The following is a 20,759-nucleotide window of genomic DNA, read 5'->3' on the forward strand; positions in this document are numbered from 1 at the left end:
TTCGTTTTTTTTGTGACCAAAATAAACACCTCATAAGATATTCAAAAAATGTTCACTGTTTCTCAATGCCGATGCCTACAACTGTACTCATTGTCAGATTCCCACACAACACTTTATATAGCTAACAATTTTTGGAAGTAATTAAATGCAATACTTGTCTTGTTATTAAAGAATAAGTAAATTGTTTTCCTTTTAAAAATCTCTAAAATTACACTGTACAGCCCCCGGAATCACAGTAGGCAACTCTTTAAGGTCTTCATAGTCAGAGAGAAAAAGAGCGTTTAGAAAGCAAAACAGGCAGAAGTGTCACACTAGACAAGGAAGTCAGTTAAAGAGCTGCAGTTCAGCTGCTTGTAATAGAGAAACACAATAAATCTGCATGCAGGAAGAAAAGTATGTTATTCTAGGGATGTTTAGAGAAATTTAAGGGGATTTTAAAATAAAAGGCTTACTTATTCTTTAAGCTGAAATATAGCTGTGTACGACAGTCTGAACTATAATGAAAAAAATGAATATTGGGTCCAGTCACTCAAATTGATATATTTTCCCCCTAGTAACAATATACTATAACTAAATTCTACATTCTAATAATGTTGTGTTTTATTAAGTTAAAGTATTAAGTCAAAATATCACTGAGCTATGCTTGCATAGAAATATTGAAAGTACAACAGCGTGACAGAAAAAAAAGCAGCTGTAACAACTGCAATTTATATCACTGAATCTGATTAATCTGGTATTTTATATTATGTTATACTCCCTGCACTGTTATAATATACATGCTAATACCATAGGGTTGATTCACTAAAGTGCGATAAGCGTTATCGCATTTTTTTAGTTAAAATTGACGCGTGCGTTAAGTCACATAGCGCATGCGCTAAATAATGCATGATCGCAAGGCATTAATTTTAAGCATTGCGTTAATTCTCGCTCAGAAATAATACTAACGCATGATTCACAAACACTTAGACGCGCTAAATATCGCATTAGTCTGTGCGAAAATTAACACCTACTTGGGGCAGGCGGTAATTTTAGAAAAGTACAGTTCATGAGCTTTTGGCAACACAATATGGACTTTGCAGTGTGATTTATTCAAGTATGTGCTGGCCCTAGAGTGATGCAGGGAAATGGTCAGTTTAAAAAAAGTAGTTTTCTGAAAGTAATGGGGTGTATGGCTAATATGGCGTGCGGTTTTTCGCACACGTGAACAGTTTGTGCATGCTGCGTTAGCGGGCATTGCCTCAAATACCACACGAAAATAGTCTTCGCGACTTAACGCAAACAGCATCGCGTCTAAATTAACGCAAGTATCCTTTTAGTGAATCGTGCGTTAAGACGCAAAAAATTAGACGTGATAAATTTTTTAACGCATGCTATAAATAGCGCTCATTTTATCGCACTTTAGTGAATCAACCCTCATGTGTGCTTTGCCTTCTCACTATAAAAGTCATATACTGGTTAACCTTCTGGGTATCCAACAACTGGTCATCTGACCAAAAGGAAAGATAGTATACCACTGAATATATTTGGCGATGGACAAATCTCAGTGTTCCATTAAATATTGCAGATGGCTCAAAACATGGGATTGGCAGAAAGTAATGAGAAACTATACTTCTCACACACTTCTCACACTTTTTAATCTGCTGAGGTACCTGTCAATGAAATGTATTGGGCAATGACATTAGATTGTATGATGACCTGCTCAAAACTAATGCCCAAGTAGGAATAAAAGCCCAGATAGTAGGGCAGTTCAAAATCATGTCAACCTGCCTCAGTTTTAGGGGCACATTTACTAAGATCCATTTTTTTTGTGGGCTTAAAACTAATTCGATAATTTCTGAAGTTCTAAAATGTCTCAAAAATGCTTTTATCGCTTGTACACAATTGCGTTCCGAAAGTCACAATATTTACACGCCGAAAAGTTGTTATGCCACGAAAACCTTTCTGGCTTTGATGCCTTCCATGTCTGGCTTTGGAAGCCTTCCATACTACTCAATGGTACTTGACAGATCAAACCTGGTGAACAGATAGTCCCGAGGAAAGTGTTACCAAAGTGTTAATAAATTCTGAAATGTTCGTATTCTTTGTGTAAAGTATGATTTTTTTCATGGAAATTTAACAAACTTTTTGCATACACTCTGAAATGTTTTCAAAATTGTTTAGTAAATGGGCCGCTAAATACTGGGGCTGTGCAGATAAAGCAGCATTAAAAAAATGTGATGTAAAAAGCAGCGGTGGCATTTTACAGCAATTTGTTTTGCCACTTGAATATTTTTACAGGGATTGCTAAGACAGTGTAAACCCATACTGTGTTCCACACCACACTGAACACTGTTTATTTAGGTGTGAATCATTTTACACAGCATTATAAATAGGCACCATTATTTATTCGCATGACATCTGTTCACATATATTCATATATTTTTATTATGTGGGTCACTGGATCTACTGAAGATTTGAAGTTACTGTTGATGGCTCTAGGTTGCTATAGTAACAATGTGATCCACCTCCAGCTTTTCTTGGCACCGCATTTATATATATGTATATATAGTACACAGGGTGTTTTGTTATCTTGACAAAAGTCCTATTATGACATAGAACTATTTCAGTTATTTTTAGCAGTGTCCCTTCATAAAAACAGCAATTCGAAGTTAGTTAATTATTTGATATTAATGACAATATTACAGATCAACGTATTTCAGGGAAATTATTTAAACACAATATCAATGAGGTTGTTGCCACAAGGAAACAACAAACAATATTTTATATATTTTATTTGAAAAATAAATAAATTTTTTAAGTATATTGGACACCTGACAAATCTTAAGAATTCAGATTAATAAAATCATTTAAAAGAATATAATTCTAAAATTCAAACTTAAAAATAATAAAATACTAAATAGTAATGTTGCCCAAGGATATATTTATGTAAATATGTATATTTATTCTTATATACACATGTACATGAATATTCCTGGTTATAAAGGTTCTTTAATAAAAGAGAAGTTCAATCAAAAATATACATTTATTAACAAAAGCTATTGGCACATATCTACAGAAATAACAAACACACAAAATACAAAACAACACTAAGGGGCACATTTACTAATCCACGAATGTCCGAAAAGCGTCCGAATGCTTTTTTTTCGTAATGATCGGTATTTTGCGACTTTTTCGTGAATTGTCGTGAATTTTTTCGTGCGCTCAATACGAAAAAATCGCGACAATTCACGAAAGTCATAATGGCTATGCAAAAGTCGCGACAATTCACGAAAGTCATAATGGCTATGCAAAAGTCGCGACAATTCATGAAAGTCGTAACGGCTACGAAAAAGTCGCAACGGTGACGGAAAAAAATCGCAAAAATACAAAAAAAGTCGCAAAATGTTCGTTTCCAATCCGATTTTTTCCCATTCGGGATTCGGATTCGTGTATTAGTAAATCAGCCCCTAAATCTAAATACAGTATATAACTGCTATTTAGAAAGATAATTATAAAGGTGTATATGTTACATAGAAACCCACTGCCTCCCTTATACTCATCCTTCCATTGAGTCAGGCATCTGTGTCCTCACTCCAGGAACACACTACTAAAACTTACCCATGCTATTAACCTAGAGATTGGTCATAGTTGATGTGGCAAGTTCTGATTGGTCAATGACCATTAAGTTAACTTACAGAGTTGGCCATAGGCAGGTTGGACAATGGAAGTTGGGAAAATGCAGTTGGAGACAAAGGGGATTGAATTTCCAACCATCCTTGGTCAAAGGGGAGGAGACTTAGACGTATATTTATCTTGCTGTGTAAAAAGTGGAGTGAACCATTACCAGTGATTTTGCTCATACCAGCCAATCAGATACTTTGCTTTAGTTTTCTAACTGTTTAAATCTAATTGCTGATTGGTTGCCCAGGGCAACATCACCGGTAATGCTTCACTCCACTTTTTACACAGCATGATAAATATACCCCTTAGCAACTGTGCACCAGATAGGATGTGTTTGAAGTTTGCATCTGTTGTAACCTGATTGTATCTCATATGTAAATTGCTCAACATCCTTAAACACACAAGTTACAATGTATATATAAAATATATATAAAATACACGCATATTCTATTTAATAGAGATATGACGCAAGCAAGTCTCCCTGGGTTAACAAGTAAGTTGGTTTGAACTCGTAGATTTGATTAATTAAAAAGTGCTGCACAGCTCCATTAAAGGCGATTAGCTTTTAGTTGTATTTTTGAATACCTCCTCTAAAAAGCAGTATAAGAACAGAATTAAGCATTTACATAAAGGAACATGGAAATATCCAATAGTAGTGATGAGTGAATCTGTGTGAAAATGGCATATCAAAAAATTGTCATGTGCAACGCACGCGTAAAAAAATGGTTCCCGTGTCAAAAAAAGGACAATGAGACAATTTTATTTTAACCACAAGGACAGAAATGCTAACACTAAGCAGATGCCTAATATACACTAGGTACATTTTTTGGGATGTTGAACATTGCATTTATATAGAATACGAGAGGTTTATTTGTAAAACAATGGTGATACAAACTTGCAAATAATATTTCCTGGTGGCCAATCTGAAACCTATTGCACTTTGGTGTATCCATATAATTCTTAAATGTAAGTGCCAGTGTCTGCCATAGGTAACAATTCATGTTAACTAAAAAGTTAGAGGACCATGGTGACATGATGTCATATACTTACACATTGTCCATGAAGCTCAGCTGTTCCTATATTTGACTTGTAACATAAAAGGTAGAACTGTATTTCCCATCACAGTGCAATGTACACTGAAGCTTTGGTTGCAGTAAGCATTGTGGAAGAATCTTTGTGGAAGAATCTCTTCCAGTTAAAGAATGGAAAAATCATTTAAAAATGATGGAAGAGATTTCTGCAGGTGTACACTAGCGTAATTTATCATCAGCTGGATGAACCTAAAGAGAAACACATATCACTAAATCAGGGCCAAAACTAGGGGTAGGTAGAAAAGGCACCTGCCTATGGCGCAATGATTGGGGGGCACCAGACAGAAACCTTTCCTGCCTACCCCTAGTCTGCACTCCCTTCTCTTGCCCCAGCCAGTTGTCATTACGTGGTGGAGGCAATGACTCCCTCTCACCAACCCCCCCCACTTGACGGAACTGCACATGCACGCACATGCAAGGGTGGGGGAGAAGGTGCAGGGGCGAGGTGGCCAACCAAGTTGCCTAGGGTGCCCAGTCGGCTTGGCCTGCCCCTGCGCTAAATTCTTTTTTTAAGCCCCCATCAATTCCCAGTATAAAGTGTGACAATCGCTATGTTTATTGTTTATGTAAAGGATTGAAATGTGTCAATGAAAGATAAAAAATCTCAGATTAATTGTTGAGTCCTTGACTCTAAACCATTTTTATTTTCTTTCCTGCCTGCTAGTTTGTATTCTATTGCATGCAAAACTGTCAGAAAGAAATCACACCATACAATTTACATAATTTTAGACTAACAAGCGCAGTATTAATTGCTGTCTGAAGATTGTTAGGTAACAACTCAATTGTAACTAATTAAAGATCTGGCTACTTCTTTTGGGAGTAATCTGCGCAGATAGTCTTCCACAGGGTAATTTTATATTCTGCAACCTCATTAAATATTAGTGCTTACTTCAACAATAATTTGCTCATAACACTTGAAAAGTATGTCTTTCAAAAATAGGATATGTAGTGTTATCCACCAGACTATCAGGTTCATGAAGTCCAGGGAGCTTGTGTACTATTGCACAGTCTTTGCAAGAAGATACTTTTAATTAACCTGATCATGTATATGATTAATTTGATGGTCTGTAAGGAACAAGGTAACATCAGCATTAAATAAATAAAAATAAATGAAGAAGAATTGAAATGAGAGATTAGAATTTATGAAAAAATTGAGATAAATGTGACATTTTAGATATTAGACTCACCATCCCATGCATTTGTTACATATGGAATAGATTTTCACTGCAATTAGCTCCTAAAACTTTTATAAAACTAAGTGAGTGATTTAATAATATTCAAATTTCATTTTTTTCTGCAATTCAAATTGTTTTGCTCAAAAATGTAAATAATGGTTTACAAAACTATTCCAGTTCCATATTAGTGATGAGCGAGTCTGTGCCATTTTGCTTGGCTGAAAGCGGTGGAAAATCCACAACTTTTTTGACGCTCACAACTTATTTGACTCAACTGCAGCTTTTTTAATGTGACCACAAGCTTTTTAATGCAACTGCAACTTTTTGGTAGAATATGACATTTATGCATTCAAGGTTTTTTTTTAGTTTAATTCTATCAAGTTTTTATATTTGAATTTTTTAATAAATAAGCAAATATTTGAGTTTGGTCAATGAATGGAAAAAACATTCTAAAATTCACAAATTTGAAAATTGATAAATAAACCTTTAATAGTTCAGTCTTCTTTAAGGGACCAAGGAACCTAACATTCACTGTATGTCACCTTAGTAAGGTATAAATAAAATTGATGTTACAGTTCTGTTTACTCGCAGAAGAAATTTTACTCTGCAGTATATAAATGTTTGTGACACAACATTAAATGATTCTACCTCCAAACATACCTATAACTCATGTGGACTGTTTTTTTCAGAAAGCCCTTGTTGTCTAAATAAACGCTTCCTAAGATCCTGGACCCGACAGTGAGACAAACCCGACTGTGTCTTCTAAGCCTGCCAGTAGTGTCATCAATCATGTGACCCTGACGTGATCTTGATATCTTCTCTTGGGAACTTTAGAGTGAGACTGCTGACTGCCTGTCAGTAATGCTGCCTCTGAGTTTGCTTATTTTACCCTCCTGTTTCTCCTGATTGTGTGCTGATCTGTCTCCCTCCCTCCTTGTCTCCCCTTCTCCCACACACACGCTTTTTTAGATGTCTGCCTACATATCCCCCCCCCCCTCTACACACAGACAAGGCACTTCAGCCAAATCTAAATTAACTCTTTACTCCAGTGTACTTATTCAATTTCCCTTTGCATACATACACAGTGATCGCCAATTGGTCTGAAGGTAAGGCTTTTTTTTCTGCAGGCGGTGGCGATCCAGGAGCCAGGAAGAGAAGAAACAAGATGGCTGCCTCGCGGGACTGATCTTTAAAAAGTGCGTTCGGATGGGGGGATTGAACATTCATCTTTTTTGGGGGGGGGGGATTTGGGTAGCTTATACTGTATGTAAATTAATAAGATGGTGTGTTAAAAAAAACATTTATTCACTGTCAGTGTCACTTTAAAAAAATAATAAAAAATAAAACATAACATTTTCAGTACTTGTAAGTTTAAGTATCTAAGGGTAAGCTCTTCAATTACCTTTAAAAAAGCCAAAGTGAAGTAGTTAAGAGTTTGTGGAAGACTGACTCATTTTGTAACACCTGCAGTGATCAGCTTTAATTTGTACAGGATCCTGCAGTGACTTTGAATTACAAATTTGACAGCAGTTTTATGTACAAAACCATGAAAGATGTGTTTTAGTTCAGATGTGTATGATTTGAACATAGCAATTGGAATACAACTAAACTGTCAGTAAAATGAAATTCTGTTCAAATATATGATAATTCTTCTGAAGGATGCAGTAAATGTATATAGCTGGCTCCGTTCATTTCCTTGTTGTGAAACTAATCTCTAACAATATAAACACAGCAAAAGATGACAATGAAAATTAAATTAGTAAATATAACATAACCAAGTCAAAATATAACAGTGTTACATATTTAGTAGTCCAAGTTACCCAGACTTTGGGGTATATTTACTTAGGTGTAAAACTGTACATATTTACCAGTTTACAATTGCTGGCAATTTACATAAGAAAAAAATGTCTCCAGGTTTAGGCTGGTGAACTACCAATATAAAGATAGAGTATACACTTGTGCATCTCATTATATACATCAGTGTTCCCCAATCAGTGGCTCGTGAGCAACATGTTGCTCACCAACCCCTTAGATGTTGCTCCCAGTGGCCTTAAAATAGGTGGTTAATTTGTGAATTTCTGGTAAGATGGCAAGGTTTGGTTGCATAAAAATATGCCAAAAAAATATAATGCCAAACAGAGCCTTCTGTAGGCTGCCAGCCCACATAGGGGCTATTAAATAGCCAATTATAGCTCTTATCGGCACACCCAGGAACCTTGTTCATGCTTGTGTTGCTACACAACACTTTTTTCATTTAAATGTGGCTCACAGGTATAAAAGGTTGGGGATCCCTGATCTACATCATGCCTTCCATACTAATATCTCATAGTCATTTCATTATGGTTAAATTCTTTAGTGAATTTTCCCCAATACAGTTGTATGAAACAAATACATTGGTGAATTTTCATTAAGAATGTATGCCAAGAGATAATTCACCAAATTACACTTGAAATATTGTACTTATAACTTTGGCAAAATTAGACAAGGATTAGCTTTACACTTTAGTCACACTTGGATGCAGATTTATTAAACTCTAACTTTTCAATTTTTTTTCTTTATAAAAGATTCAAATCAACTCATTTCCACAAATGTCTGACAAAAATGTCTGAAAAATTGAAACTAAAAAAACATGTACAGAAAAGTTGTGACAACTTCAAATTTTTCAACTTGTTGTATTATAACTGCGATAAATTGTTGCACATGAACCAGCATCAAAAGCACTACCTTAATTTAAAATGAAAGAAATACAGAATTGGTTAATGACTCATATGTTACTTATTCCTCAAGTACAGTGCCCTGGGGGTTATCTTTGAATATTCCCTCTCCTTAACTCTTTATATTTCATTGATACTTGAATTATGTAACTTGAATATTTCTTAAAGGAATACTGGGACAAACTATTTTTTTTCCCCAAAACTCATCAGTTAAGAGCTTCTCCAGCAGAATCCTGAATTTAAATGTTTTTTTAAAAGCGCAAACAGATATTTTTATATTTAATTTTGAAATTTCACATGGGGCTAGCCATATTCTTCACGTCTCAGTGTGCCATAGCCATGTGTTTTGTGCTCTGATAAACTTCAGAGTGATATCACCCCCCCTCCCTTTCCCCCCAGCAGCCAATCAGCAGAACAATAGCAAGGTAGCAAGATAGCAGCTCCCGGTAGATATCAGAATAGCACTCAATAGTAAGAAATCCAAGTCTGGCTTGGGACTCCTCCAGTTACATGTGAGTAGGAGGAACAATAAGTTATTTGATGACTGCCTACACACCAATACCACAACTAAATAAATACATTTGTTTGTTTAAGAACACATTTTTAAATATTGTAGTATAGTGAATTATTTGCTATATACTATAAACAGTGTAACCGAGTGTACACCATAAAATATCATGACAGAATCCCTTTAAATATGACCTTTATCACACAAGATACCAAGTTTCTAATTTACTTTTAATAATTTCATATAACGTATTCTCTATTGCAGGTTTCCAGATATTGTCATCACTCTAGTCTATAATAAATCCAACTGCCAGATACATAACCTCACGTATATTCTTTGCCATGCCACTTTGCCAGTCCCTACACTTGCTTCTGTTATCATTCAGTATAAAAATATAACTACTGTTTAAAGCAGGTGAGAGCTCTGATCCACTGTACTCGTTACCCCCAAGTATTCATCAAAATGCTCAATATATTTTTCTAATGATCTAATACTCAACACCTCTCCATTGTATCAGACTTTTTCCTAATCCTCCAGTCTTTAAATCACTTAAAACAGTTTTCCTTAGAGAAGATTTTCTTTATCAGGTTTATCATTCCTTCAACAGGAGCAAGTGGTCTTATTTTGTTTGGGCAACATGAGTATTTGCAATTAGAGATGTAGCGAACTGTTCGCCGGCGAACTAATTTGCACGAAAGTTCGCGAACTTTAAGCGATGTTCGCAATTTTGGGTTCGCCTTAGCTGGAGCCAAATTTTGACCTCTCACCCCAGAGCCAGCAGATACATGGCAGCCAATCAGGCAGCTCTCCCTCCTGGACCACCCCCGGACCACTCCCTTCCATATATAAACCGAAGCCCAGCAGCCATTTTACATTCTGCCTGTGTGTGCTTGTTGAGTTAGCATAGGGAGAGAGCTGTGCAGGGGTTTGAGGGGCAGTTTAGGTAGCTTTGCTGACTAGTAATCTACTTTCTCCTGCTCTGTATGTAGCTGCTGGGGACAGCTGTCCTGCTGATCATCTGCTGTAACCCAATAGTTCTTGTAAAAGCAGTTTATTAAACAAGTTTAGAAATGTAGTGTGATTTCTGCCCTTTACAGCACAAAATGCAACGCTGTGTCAACAACTTATTTTTCAGAGAAATTTTTGCCCTTGATCCCCCTCCGGCATGCCATAGGTTGTGGCACCCTTTAAACAACTTTAAAATCAGTTTTCTGGCCAGAAATGGCTTTTCAAGGTTTTAAAGTTCGCCTTCTCATTGAAGTCTATGGGGTTCACAAAGTTCGCAAAAGTTCGCACTTTTTGGCAGAAGTTCGCGAACGGGTTCGCAAACTTTTTTTGTGAGGTTCGCTACATCTCTATTTGCAATTCCTCATGATAAATTCTTGTTTATTTCATAGAGTGTGGCACATTTTACTTATTGGCATTGTACTACAAAGTTATTTTAAGGAATTCATCAGCATCAAACAATAAATAGTAACTTGCACCATAGCACTATTTCTTTGCCATTGGTAACACATTTTAGGAAGCAGAGGTGAAATTGTTGTATAGAGATACTCAGTTAGACCTTAGCTTTTTGCAGCTCCTGGGTTACATTTTGGTGATTTAGCAAGAGAATAGTAGCCATAAACTTCCTTGAGTGACTGTTTATAATGGAGTATAGACTTTGCATGAATTTTCAAAATTATGTATTGTACATCTTGTTCATTTTGAAGAACTTTTTGTAGAACCTGTACAGCACCCACTTTGGAAAGCTGAGGGATATCATGTGTATGGTGAACTGTTTTGAACACAAAACTGACTGCTGATATGCCCCTGGAATATAATGGGCCCAAAAGACACCATAGTTAATGCCAACATCCATTTAAGCTTATATAACATATATGTTTTTTGGATGTAGTGATAAATGTATGTCCTCCTCAGAAATCTTTTTCTTTTAAAGAAAAAAAGAAGATGAAAATGGACAAATTAATCTGCATTTGACCTAGCAACCAATATCATATTAATGGCCAAAAATGTTTTATGCATTGCATTACATTGTAGGTATGAGTGTGTTTGCATCTGTTAAACTGAGATTGGAGAAATTTCTAACACTAATTGCAGTGCATGTGTTTAGCAGCAAGTTAAACTTAGGTGATATTGTAACACATATATAGGTGAGATTCAGCAACACAATGCACCTAGTTACACAAAACAAGATATCTGATGATGCATCTTCTTAGAATAGAGTGCAGGTCAGAATGCCTTACATTTTAGCTAGAGCATGCTCCCTTACCAATAGCAGAGTCTGCCAAAGATTAGGTAAGGCATGCAAAATATGGATACAGATGCATAGTTTAATCATCAATAAAACTTATTATTCATTTAGATAACATTGAATAAGCTCTACAAAAGAAACAGCATTCAATTAGCATGTTCTTTGCAATTAGCTCTTCAAATCTTAATTATATATACTGATTTTTTCTTTTTTGCCTTTTATTCTTTAGCTTAGGAAACCGCTATCCCCTCCTCTCTTCATTTATGAAAAGCTGAAAGTAAACTAATGTTTTCTTTCAGATGCGCTTGCTAATAATACATTCTAATTATGATCCCTATCTCTATGAGACTACACATAAAAGGGATTAAATAAATCCTGGCAATGTCTGTTGTTTTCTATTTTTTTTGTTTTAATTTTCCTTATTTATGATATTTTCCTTGGAACTTTTTTTTTCAAATTCATATTTACATAAAAACTTGCTAATTTTATGGTCATCTGTTAACAGATTTGGATTGATCCCCTTGCTATTTCTCAAACAGAAGGGAACATTCATGTGAATCTTTCCTCTCATCCCTAAATATGCATAACTTAAAAAAAGCATAAACAATGACAGCAGTATAGACCAAATATCCGCTCCAGCACTGGGCATAAAACCCAAGGGTTGGAAAAATATCAAAAGCATTAAATAAAGGCAGACCACAGAGATACATATGCACCAAATTAAGAGAACATAACACATAAAACATTAGCAAATGTTTGATATGTAAATTTGTTGGTAGAAATTTTGAAGCACAGTTTGTTTATCTGGCACTATGTCCCCTAGTGAACTAAATTGGGTATCATGTTGTACATATAGCATCTAGTTGTCTGTAAACAAACACAAGCATTGTTTGCTTTACTTGGTGTAAATATATTTGTTGAGTAAAGACTGCATATTTCTTAAGGCTTAACAGTTTTAAAGGTTTATTTAATTCCAAGCTAGGAGAAGAAAGTACCTACAGTAAAATGGAAATTGTTTTTCCTTAAATTATCTCAGAAACCATATTATACAAATAAGCTCATGTACAGTATGTCCGCATATGCAGTTGTGGTCCATGAGCTAAATGCATATGCAGTTATGCTGTTTTTGGCGAATCAGATGCAAATGTACCAGATGCAGTAAAACTGCATCAAGAACATCTCCTTCTTGCAAATGCAATGACTCTGGAAATCTGGAAAAAAAAACACCGCATTGCTGGAAAAAAAACATGGCTATTGCACACAAATGACACTTTACTCACTGCACTTGCAGACATACATGCACCCTTATATATTGAGGATTCTAGAGACATGACCATTCATGCTTAACAGTAGCAACAAAAGAAGTGCTTCCTAACATCAATAGGAATACTAGAGTTGCTGCCCTGGCTGGCAGATACAGGGTTAAACAATACAGCTCTCTGTCAGGAGTTATTTCCCTGCCTGAAGGCTGACAGATGCTTTCAGGTGACATTATAGTTTAACTGCCAGAGAAAACCAACCTCTGGCCTTCAGCTATTATACAGCAATACTGATTACAGGTGAAGGCTATCGGGGAATGCTGATATTTGTTATGGTTGGACATCCTGCTAATTCATACTAGCCCTCTAGCTTTCTTATAGGAATGCATGCTTTGCCAGTGATAGATTCCTCCTAAATCAACTGCACTGCAGAGAAGTCCCCTAGGCATATTATCAGTTATACCCAAAAGGCAGAAACGAGTATAGCATCGTTCATAACTTAAGCACACAATTAAAATGTACAGAGACTCTTTCTACTCACATAGGCTCTGTGAGCTAGTAGCTGGAGAAAGGTTTGAAGTGGAAGAATACAGCTTTCACCCCCGATCCCATGTAAATGTTTGGAAGTTTCACTGGAAACAAAATACCTGCAAGGAGTTTGTATGTTGTTCATGTGCTTGTATGGGTTTCTTTCCAAACTTCAAAAACATACAGGCAGGTTAATCAGCTCCTGATAAAAACTAAGTTAAAGGTCATAGAGAGTTAGATTGTAAGCTCTGTAAGTATATGTTGATGCTATATAAGTAAAATAATAATTCTCCTCCAAGTCTGCTAATCAGCTGGCTTCTGCTACATTGTACCCAGCACTCTATCACCTGTAAGTTATTCTCATTCAGAGTGCTTTGTAATAAAAATCAGATTTACAAAATAGTAAACTGGTGGAATCTATAAGAAAAAACAGCTGTTTAACCATTTCCCACAGTTACACTTTTATGTCAGGCAAAATGTTACATTACCCAGTGGATTTAAACCTCAAAATCCTGTACCTGGCCTATATCAACAACAACCTCTTAACCTCTTGCACCATTTGAATTAAATAAAGTATTCTGTTGTCACACACCAAGAACAACACCCCACTCCAATGGCATCTTAATGGTCCTAACTTTGTTCAACCAACTTATGTTTCTCTATTTATATACAGTTATATATTTTTATATCTTGTATCTCATCTATCCCTACTGCTAGTAGGAAATATGAGACTGGGGGAAATGAGACTCACTTTAAAACTATACATTTAGAAACTGTACTTTAGAAAAATGGAGAGCAATGGAAATAAGTAATTATTTGTGCAGTACTGTTAGAAAACAATATGTTTTGTCCTAGTGTATTGCCCCCTAAAGGCTTTGGATTTGCTTGGGTGCCTTGTGCCTATTACAGTACCTGAGTTGAGCTGATATATATTTAGATTGATGGTTAGCTAAAGTCTCTCTTGACTGTCGGTGCACATACGCAATGAGGTAAGTGTTGTGCGCTCTCCAGATCTGGTCTGTAGATCATTCTTTGCTGCGTTTTGTGTTTCTTTTTTTAATGAAATGTAGCTATGTTTGTTTTGCTAAGTTTTCTAAGAATCACTTGCATTTGTCCTCTGTATAAAGCATAACATACTCTTTGTCATTTTTTGCTCAGTAAATATGTTTTGAACAGAAGAATGTTGCTATATTACATGAACATTTTATAAACTAAACCTTTTATTATTATGTTAGTGTCCTGTTAAACTAAACTTTAGCTCAGGTCAAAAAGTGCTCACAATATCATAAATATAAGATAACCATTCTTTTCTATCAGGAAGGATCCACTGGGACCAAGTAAGAGGAGATAAAAGCCTTTGCTATTTACTTCTATTGTGCTTTTATCTTCTGCAAAAAATACCTGACAATCATGCAAAATGGGAAAATATATCAGATCAGTGTATCATTAAAGTGTCACTTTCTATGGAAGAATATGTATAAATCTGTTTTTCTTCTCTGTTTGCCATTCTAGTATTCCTGCTGGGGTTAGGCAAAGGATAAAGGGCTGGAACAACACTTGACAAATGGTCTGTATAAATGCAGTCCCAAAGAAGGAAGAAGTCCTTTACATTAGAATAAATGCACATTTTTCCTAGAAAAATCAATACATATATTTTTATTATAGTTATTTTATGTCCCATTGTTCTGTCAATATTACATATATTTTAACCTAAAATATACGACAAATACACACACATAGACAATAAACTTTAGTGTTTATTGATTAATTGACTGCGTATTATGGAAGTGGAAATAGTAATTTTATTCTTTTAAACTACTGTACCTGACGATTCCAGAAAAGGCAATGCTACAATACGTATTACATTATGGGGTATATTTATTATGCTGTGTAAAAACTGGAGTGAAGCATTACCGGTGATGTTGCCCAGGGCAACCAATCAGCAATTAGATTTCAACAGTTAGAAAAGCAAAGCAAAGCATCTGATTGGCTGCTAGGAGCAACATCACCGGTTATGTTTTACTCCACTTTTTACACAGCATGATAAATACACCCCTATGTGTTGGTCCTGTGTGGGCTGGTGTCATTTGTTTTTATTATACATTAGGGAATACCTGTACACAAATGGTATTTGGACACAGTGGCATTAACAACACAATATTGTTTGCTAAAGATATGACAAGTTTTGATGAGTCACATGACAAATGTGACACCACAAACCACAATTAATAACGGATTCCAACACCGAGGGCCATTAGTGCAATTAATAAAAGATCATGATGGCTATTGTTTATATTTGTCTCTAAGGAGCCATGTTAAATAGTGTGGGCAACATAGACACAATGTCCACAAATGATGTACTAAGTTTTATAGTAGCTGCTAGCCTTTATCATCAATAAAGATTGTTTAATGTCAAAAATGTATTTAATACACTAACATGCTCTATTTTTCTCATAGGCTCGGGTGGACAGAGATACATATACAACATGTTGAAAGGTTAATAAGGATGAGGAAAACAATTAAGTGGCCATTAAAGCATGTCATCAAATCTAAGAATACACAATCACCTCTAATAGAAAGTGTCACCTACTTGAACTCCTCAGTCTACAAGTCTCCTCAGTCAAGAGCATTTAAGAGGTCAGTGCCTGAATTCCAACACATTTTAAAAGCGTGGAAAGTGCTTCTTGATATGACAGTTATCTATGTTTTGACAGACATAAAAGCAATAACGTTCTTATGAAATATGAAGCATACAGACACTTACACCATCTGTAAAAAAGGCAAAAAATTTTAAAGATTTAGGCAGGTTTGTTGTTTGTGTGTGCAAATTATATGTTTTATAAGAGTTTCCACTCTTTGTTTTATCTGTATCTAATATTATTATTTTTCATTTATATAGCTATAACATATTTTTTTCACATCAGTCCCTAATTCTCAATTTATTGGTGGTTAATACATACACTTCTTGTGAACTAAAAATATTTCTATCATATTTAGATCATGTGAATTGTAGCATTTATCACCAAGATATAAAACCCTACTCTGGATCCCCTAATTGCTTTTTCTGTTGATACATAGACATAGGGGCTGATTTACTTACCCACGAACGGGTCGAAATGAGTCCGATTGCGTTTTTTTCGTAATGATCGGTATTTTGCGATTTTTTCGTATGTTTTGCGATTTTTTCGGATTCTTTACGAATTTTTCGTTACCAATACGATTTTTGCGTAAAAACGCGAGTTTTTCGTATCCATTACGAAAGTTGCGTAAAAAGTTGCGCATTTTTCGTAGCGTTAAAACTTACGCGAAAAGTTGCGCATTTTTCGTAGCGTTAAAACTTACGCGAAACTTTGCACCTTTTTAGTTTTAACGCTACGAAAAATGCGCAACTTTTCGCGTAAGTTTTAACGCTACGAAAAATGCGCAACTTTTTACGCAACTTTCGTAATGGATACGAAAAACTCGCGTTTTTACGCAAAAATCGTATTGGTAACGAAAAATTCGTAAAGAATCCGAAAAAATCGCAAAACATACGAAAAAGTCGCAAAATGTTCGTTTTCAAGTCGGAACTTTTCCAATTCGGGTCGGATTCGTGGGTTAGTAAATCAGCCCCATAGACTAATATCTGCATATATAGGTGATCCCTAGACATTATATTAAAGCATGAAAATAGAACACATGCCTTCTCATATTTAGAAAAATGCTGTATTGCTTCCATCTGTAATAGATTTCTACCTGTGTGTGAAGTGATTATTTCTTCCTTCCTATCTTTATCCATGGGATTCCCAAGAAACTGGTTACTCTGTAAATGTACAGTATGAACAAGAATTCTAATTCTAGGTGACTCTTGTCATTGCCCACCTGTCACTCCTATGATTATATCAGGATAAACTGAGAAATCTGGTGAACTCATTAGTGACACTACAGGCATACAGCCAACAAAAGGAAATGAATAGGTCATCTACCGTAGTACTATAGTGGGAGAATGTAAGATATTTATAACTGTAGTTGCAGTTTATCAGGAAGGAAACTTATAATTTAAAATAATTGGTATGTTTCATTTTTTAATGAAGCATACTTGTCCTGCCACAAAACACAAGCAACCTGACTTGCTCATGCTCATACAGATGCTCAGGCCGACTAGAAAATGAAGTAGAATGTAAGAAAACGTTTTAAAGAATACCTAATAAATGCTTGGTGGCACTATTTCATGTACTTATGTATGAAATTGTGCAAAATAGTCTTTTTAAACCTCAAAATTGCAGCACTCCCATTTCGGATTTATAAACCCACCTTTATTTTACATATGGCATGGATACAGCAATCCAATCACACTAGCTTGAGAAAGGACCAGGAGGTCCGAAACATTGCTGTGTCCATGTCATATGTAAAATAACGGTGGTTTTATAAATTCAAAATGGGAGTGCTGCAATTTTGATGTTTTGGGATTTGAAGGTATACTGTATGTAGGTGAACACATGATGCTGCATGCACCCTTTTAATAATCTTCTCACATGTGTGCTGGAAAGCTATTTCAAAATAGTCTTCTTGTCTAAATTCTATAACAGAAAAAGGGTGTGCTACAAGGTTATCTCTTAATAGGGCCAATAATTAGTAAGGCATATGACCTCTGCTTTTCTGAAGTTGAAATAGTTTAATAATTTTATATTTTCTTAAGGTTTACGGTAGAAATAAACAATGAAAGCTTACATAATCATTCTGTTTAGCCTCTCACAGTGACAGACGAGGCAATCAATAGGATTTGGGAAGTAAACCCCCCCATGCGCATGCTGATTAGAAAACTTTTAAGCACAAACCTGAAAACACAATTTAATACACTCTAATGAGCTGTTCTATATTTTTATTTCTTATTGATTTCTATAATCCTAGGTATGATTTTAAATGTGATGAAACTGGTAAGGCCATATTACTTTAAACATCTGTTTATGGCTGTTATGGTCTAATGTTGGTCATTGTACAGTGGGACACACAGACGGCTTGAAATTGATGGACACTTTTTCAACCTAAATAACTGTGATCAATTACTTAACACTTAGCATTTACTGATCTAAGAAGATTAATTAAAGCAAACATTTAATTGCTTACTAATATTGATTTTTGGGCTGGCAACAGCAGGGCTGGTAATAGCCACTTACCATTGTTACTATATAAATCCCTATAATCTACTACTGAGAAATGCAGTACTGACTTTCGCATACATATTTATAATAAATGTTCTAAAATAAATCAGTGAGACCCTAACATTGATTGACTTGCTTAGTTATGTGTTATTGCATGTCAAGTTTTGGCCATGTAGGTGACTAAATGCCCCAGTCGGCCCAGTCTGGTGTAAACAGTTGAACATTGCAGAATTCTGCACAGTGTCTTGCAGCCTTGGCAGGGATAGGGGCATGCAGGTAGGCAAATACCCATTTGATTGCTCTGCCATGAGACAAGGCTCTGAGAATAACACTACACCACTGGGTTTTCACAGCTCTATGTATATGACCAGCAATGTGCTTTCATTTCAACCCAGTTGCTGGGAAAATAAGTGTTCATAGTGTTTTACAAATAGTATATCAGTTGGCAAAGCTACAGCCAGAGGCAAGTTTGGAGACTTGTCGGGTGATTAAAAATTGCTTAGAAGTTTCCTTTCTGGTTCCTTCATAAAAAGACTCACATGTTCAACTAATAATCTAGTCATCAAGGACTTCAGTCTCCAGTCAACAAATGTAAATAAATTAGTATTTCAGAACTTTAGATCTGTGTACAACTGTTTAGGTGCACAGTGTGCTTGTAAATAATTAAGGTTTATAAAATGGGATTATGCCCTACATTCCTAGTGGGATAGGGGTTATTGAATTAATTAAATCACAGGGGGGTCTGTCTTGTTTAAAGGAGTGAATAACTTTATAGAGATACACAGACAAATATCCTTTATAATTTGCATATACTGTAGATCAAAATGGTTGATAATCAGAGGGAATATTATTTAGTGTGTGCATGCTGTTGGAGTACCAACTCCCCTGGAAAGTGCATAAAATAAAAGTCTGTGCGGATTGTATGAAATTATATTTCATAGTGGTGGGTTTAGGGAATTTTAATAATCTATTTTGCCATGTTGTTTTCCCTGTCATTGTCCCACATATACATTAGGGAAAGGGTCAAGGGCAAATGTGGTTTACCTTTATTCACTTTTAATAATACACACCAGTGCATTGGCTGAGGGTTATTTTCATGGAAGGTTCATATAAATCATTTTTAAAAGAAAAAGACATGATTAACAGTACCAGTACTAGATGTTTAAATATTCAAGTAAACAGTAATGAATGGATCTCAAGACACCACTATTATCTTGATGAATCTGTTCTTTATTGTGCTTGCAACTGTCTGAGGAGATTACTTGCCAAAGCAAAGTTGCTTAGAACTAGATTTGTTTTTATAATGCAAAGGGGGGCATGCAATGAATGCAGTTCATGGGGGAAATGGGCAGTGCAAACCATCATTCCTTTGTGTCAGCAAATTTATTGTAACTTTTGTGTCTCCAGCGTGTGAATTGTACAGCTTGCACGCCTGTGCTGTGTAAGTGATAACTTCTAACTAAATAAGTCTTGCACCACAAGAATATGCCTTTAACAATTCCTTAAAAATGCACAATTAACATTTTTAATGTGCTATCTAATGAATTATGAAATGTTGTTCTATATTTAGACAAATGTTGGGTGATTTGTTTCCATTCCCCAGGCTAGGATAAATCACAATTGCAAAGTTCCCTAAATTGCCCTTGTGCCATTGCGCTTATGAATATACTGCTTTTGCTGTTAAGCTCAGGCAGGCATTATAGGGGAGAAAAAGAGAGACTTTTATTATGCAACAATATGCTTTATTAACAAACACAGCACATGTTCACTGGACATCAATCACATTTTAGAATCAATACAGAAATGTTAGCTCTGACCATTATTAATATCAATGCAAAAGCACAAGTTGTAATGTTTCACAGTATCCAGGTAGAGAGGGTTTACAACCTGAAAACCGTACAACAGCTGTGAAAATAAATGCCTATTCTGTTCCTTCTTGTTCCTTGTGATAGACACAGACAATGCAGAATAGATGCATCATAGTTGCCTAGCAACACGGTTTCATCTTTTCAATGTTCTATGCACTGCATCAAATGCAGTCATGTCTCTGCTTCTTAATATAAATCTCGGGTCTAGCAGAAAATTATTAAATATTCTGCAAGAGACTGCGAAGTTCTTGAGACATACTGATATTTTTTTATATAGTGAACCTTTATATAGCATTCCCATACAAATGCATTTGCTTCCTTTACAGTGGTCAAACTCATGTGCATTTAAAACTACTGTACCATTCTTAAACACAGTGTTAAAATGATCAGTGCGCCAGGTCTGACAGCTATGATACGGAGAGACTAAATTAGCATTTTATATAAAACTTGGTACAAAATACACTTTCCAGACTTTTTCAGCAAAGAAATATGCTAAAATGTTGGCATTAACATGACCCTTACAAGGGAGGTATTTTGATTAACTACTATCCCACACAGGGG

This window comes from Xenopus tropicalis, chromosome 8 (genome assembly GCF_000004195.4).
Source record: "Xenopus tropicalis strain Nigerian chromosome 8, UCB_Xtro_10.0, whole genome shotgun sequence".
Lineage (NCBI taxonomy): Eukaryota > Metazoa > Chordata > Amphibia > Anura > Pipidae > Xenopus > Xenopus tropicalis.